Source organism: Penaeus monodon, chromosome 3 (assembly GCF_015228065.2).
Source record: "Penaeus monodon isolate SGIC_2016 chromosome 3, NSTDA_Pmon_1, whole genome shotgun sequence".
NCBI lineage: Eukaryota > Metazoa > Arthropoda > Malacostraca > Decapoda > Penaeidae > Penaeus > Penaeus monodon.
Genome location: NC_051388.1, coordinates 2,813,863 through 2,818,862, shown reverse-complemented (window position 1 = coordinate 2,818,862; position 5,000 = coordinate 2,813,863). Strand labels below are relative to the sequence as shown.

General features: G+C 39.3%; 1 protein-coding gene across 1 annotated transcript in view; it reads left to right on the top strand.

Moving 5' to 3' along the window:
- Positions 1-4,293: 4,293 nt before the first annotated feature.
- The window catches only part of LOC119590428, an 11,013-nt gene continuing 10,306 nt past the window's right edge, over positions 4,294-5,000 (top strand). The window contains 1 exon segment of the mRNA XM_037939096.1: positions 4,294-4,534. The gene's annotated coding sequence lies outside the window, so the exon portion shown is untranslated.

Here is a 5,000-nt window from a genome sequence, read left to right as displayed (position 1 = left end):
TAATTAATTCTCTGGGTTTTTCTTTTCTATTTGTTTGTGATTTGTTAATGCATTAGTGACGAGTAAATAATAAAGTGACTTATCATAACACACATGAAATATAAATAAACCAATACCTGATCTTTGAAATAAAACATAATAATAATAATAGTAGAGTTAATAATAATAATGATAATAATAATAATAATAATAATAATAATAATAATAATAATAATAATAATAATAACAGTAACAGCAACATTAACAATATTACTACTACTACTGCTAATAACAACAACAACAATAGTAACAAGCAAAACGAAATAATAAACTAGCCTTCCCTCATTCGGCCCCAAAGATAACACCAGGCGATCATCTCCCAGACCCAGTAACCTCCAGCAATGCGTTTAAAAGCCAGACCGGCGAGTTAGACCACTGCGAGTCCAAAGGCAGTTAGTCAGTCCAGTCAGTCAGTCAGTCAGAGAAGTCCCCAGCTACAGCGAAGTCAGTGAAGCGAGTCATGTAGCAGCCAGACGGAGGGCGCTACCTGTCTGTAAAACCATACATTCCCTTTGCTAACCACTGCTACTGTTATTATGAACGACGGGGTCGCCTAGTTTGTCTGTTTAGCGCTGTTTTAGCTTGTAATTGGGGTGTCTGTCTCTCCGGTGGTGGGGGGTAATTTGCCGGTCAGTTTTATTTGCAGGTATTTGTTACAAAATAGGGTAATAATAATAAAAATGGTGTAAATTATTCGGTGTCGGTAAGTGAGTTAGTTTAACCGGGGTTTAGGGCGGGTTTTCCGGTTAATGTGTTTGGAGGTGTTGGTTAATCGCGGGGGTTTAAGTAAAACAGGAGAAAAGGTATTTTTACATAGACTTGATGTTTGTGAAATGATATAAAGAATTCTTGTAGTTCCAACTCTTTAAGATGTGAAAATATTTGAAATATTTACTCGATTTCCTATAAAGATTATTTGCAAATTTCCGATTTTCATTATCGACCATTCTTCAAGAAAAAGACGATTTCCCTTGAAACCCTCCAGAGAATGTGGAAATATCTGGAATATTTTACTCGTTTTCACTTTTTTTTCTTTCTTTCTTTCTTTTTTCTTTCATTTTTCTTATTTATATTACCAACCATTCTCCTTGAGTTATAAAATGGACGATTTCCCCTCAGCATCCCCGCGTTCGTTCGCGCTCCATTTAGCAACTGCTCTTTCGAATCTTCCTCCTCGTTACCATAGAACAAATATCTGATCCAGTTCGGACGATACGTGGCATTACGAAACCACATAACTCCAGGCTCCGTCGTCTGTAGCTCGGCCGCCATTATCCGTGGGAAGTTTAGACCATGTAACAACTGTGCTTCATTATAAGGAGTCATTTCGATCACAACGAGATTAATTCCGGATAATTTCCTTCCTCCTCTTCACCCTCCTACCTGCTGCAGCCGCCGACGTGTGATCAGTGACCCGATTAAGTTGATATAAAGCGATATAGGCCGCGGTTTGAGGAGGAGGGACAGAAGGGAGGGGGGACGCCGCCGCATGTTCAGTTAATGTTATTGAGTGGCTGGCGCTCGGCCGCTCGCTCTCCGGATGAGCGCCCTCGCCGGGCTGACCTTTGCGTCCGATCCTCGACGTGTGTTTGTAGGTTTTGTGTGTGCACGTACGTGTATGTAGTTATGTAGTTGCCTCTGTCTTTATAATATATATATGTAATATATATAATATATATATAATATATATAATATATATAATATATATTATATATAATATATGTATATAATATATATAATATAATATATATAATATATATATAATATGTATATATATAATATATATAATATATATATATATATATATAATATAATACATATATATATACACGTACACACTCACTCATTCACTCCTCACTCACTCACATCACGACCATCGACTCAAACTATCATTTCACGCACGCACGCATAGCACCACTAACAATACAGAACATGAGAATAGAAAATTCATTTGAATATAAAATACATATACATTTACACTAACATATGTATATAGACACACACAGACATATATATATGTGTGTGTGTGTGTGTGTGTGTGTGTGTGTGTGTGTGTGTGTGTGTGTGTGTGTGTGTGTGTATCTACATGTATGTTTCTTTTCTGCGCGTCCATACATGAGGAGAAGGATAGGAATTATATAGATTAGTAATGAAAATATCAACAAACCCATTGACATTTTAATTCATAATTTCCATTGAATAGCAATGCAGCTTTTAAATAAATAACAGACACATACACATACTATACTATATACTCCCATGTTTATGAAACGTATATTTGATACAGACAGACAGATAGACAAACAGAAAATAAAAGAAAAACACGAGAATTCACCTCTAATAAGGCTTAAGAACCCAATCAATGAAAATAGGGTTCGATTAAGTCACCTTATCACCTAAACAACGAACTCCTAGGCAGATCAGGTGCCCCCCCCCCCCCAGAGGTGAATACGAGAGAGAAGAGAGAAAGAGAGAGAGAGGGGGGAGAGAGAGAGAGAGAGAGAGAGAGAGAGAGAGAGGGAGGAGGAGGGAGGAGGGAGGGAGGGAGGGAGGGAGGGAGAGAGAGAGAGAGAGAGAGAGAGAGAGAGAGAGAGAAGAAGAGAGAGAAAGAAAGAAAGAAAGAAGAGAAAAGAGAGAGAGGCTAATGTTTAGGTGAGCGTAAAAAGAGGTGCCAAGGACTGTTTTCTTTGTCATTGGGGAGGACACTGAAGAAAGCTTTGTCTGAATTTCCCTTGATCGAGGTCCAAATAAGTAATTATTGACATGGTTACCTTCATATTATCCACGAACGTATACAGTGCTTTGTGTTGCGATTGTGGTTTGTATTATTTTTGGGTTTACGTGAGTATTGTGATATAGACTCGTTTTACACTGGTTTACCCTCGGGTATTTTGGGGGCTGTGTATAGTTATATTTACTTACATGAGTATTACGGACTGTATTGTGATCTCGGTACAGCTACTTTGATTTACACAGATATTCCCTCTACATACATACACTAATCTAAACTTTCATCACGTTCCATATACATTTACATCCATTTACACGAGCCATCATGATCAATTCCCCTGATTTACACAACGTGACGTAATGCAGGAAGTCCGTGCCTTTTTTATGTAAATGCGATGCTGTGTTGATGTCTCATACTGCTCGGTCGCCTTCTGGCTTTTCTCCCAAGTTCAAGGTATTTCTAAACAGGTAGACCCACTCCAGTCAAATTAATTTAATAGTGTTGGTCAATAAGTTAAATGGAATTGGAGTTATGTGTTCCTCGGTCAGTGTTGACGAGGAAATGCAAATTGCGATGTATTGCACGGGTGGAAAAGATGGGTTGGTGACATGTGTTGATTTATTGCATTCTTGGTGTCTCGTGATGTGTGTGTGTTTGGATAATTGTCTGTTTTCGATTTTCTCTCTCTCTTTCTTTCTCTCTCATTCTCTCTTTCTTTTGTTTTCCTCTATTTCTTTTTCTTTAGCTTCTCTCTTTTTGATTCTCGCTTTCCTTTTCTCTTCCTCACTTTCGCTTTCCTTCTCTCTCTCTCTCTCTCTCTCTCTCTCTCTCTCTCTCTCTCTCTCTCTCTCTCTCTCTCTCTCTCTCTCTCTTTCGCATCCTTTTCGTATCCCTCAATTCTTTTCCTCTTTTTTCACATCCTTTCATTTTCCTCTTTTCATCATCTTTCTTATAGTTATTCTTTTAAAGAAGCAAAGACGTTATTGACCTTCAAAAGAACAAGAGTTTGTCCTTATCGCCGTCATCACAATGAAACGTAACTTATTCAGAGCAGTTTTGATTCACGTGTATTATCAGCAACAGCCATCTCTCCCCGGATTTAAATCATTCGAACAACACTCCACTCATATCTAAGAGGAAAAAGAAAAGAAAAAGATTACATCACGTGAAAAAAACTAATGAAAAAAAAACACATTATTGCAAGCACTATCTTAAGCCTCAATTGCAAGCCACTCTCTTAAGCTACTGTTGCAAGCCACTCAAGCCGTTATTGCAAGCCACTCGCAAGCCACTTTCGTAAGCTACTATTGTAAGCCACTCTCGCAAGCCACAACATATGAAAAACAAATACAAACACACACACTTACCCTCTCAGACAAAACCAAGTATTCCCCCAAGTACCTATAGGAACGATCACACAAGCCACTCGCAAGCAAGCCACTTGTCACGCCCACACACGCAACCAAGCCACCCTCTTGGCAACCACGAAGGAAAATCTTGCCCCATTTCAACCTTTCTGACCAGGGCACACGGCAAGGCGGTTCTGAGAATGCACTAGGCTTGGTCTGTCCCTTGCCCCTTCCCCTCCCTACCCCCTCCGGACTCACGCTGCCGCTGTCAGTGTCATTTCCCGTGCCACAGAAAGCAGACGAACGGTGAACGCCTCTGCCTCGGGGTATGGTGTCGAAAGGGGATTTATAGTGACAGAATTTGGATCGTACGCGAAGGAAGGGCAAGAGGAGTGTGATTGGAGGGGAAAAAAAGGTGATTTTTTGAGTTTTAAATACGTTTTTTTTTATTTTGTCCTGTGTTTCGTGGTTTGAGAGACGGTGTTTTGTGTAAGGAATATTTCGTTTTTGTGGATTTGGTGGTGGAATTGTGATAATCTGTGTGTAGAGAGATGAATTCGAAAGATTTGTTGTCGTAGTGGATATTAGTATAATGTATGGAACGGTGAAACATTGAAACAAAGAGTACTTTTGTGCATATACATTTGCATACGTTTACTAATACTATTATTGCTTTAACACTGATATTGACAGTATCATCAGTTCACTAATTAACCCTCTCTCTCTTCCTCATCGCATTGCCCCCACCTGCTTGGCCTCTTGACATTCACAAAGCCTGTTGACATGCTGACAGTCCAGAAAAATACCCTTTGTAATCAAAGCAAAGTGTATGCCCGATCACCACTTTTTTTTCCCCTTGCTTCGTCCTCGCCATTTTCTTT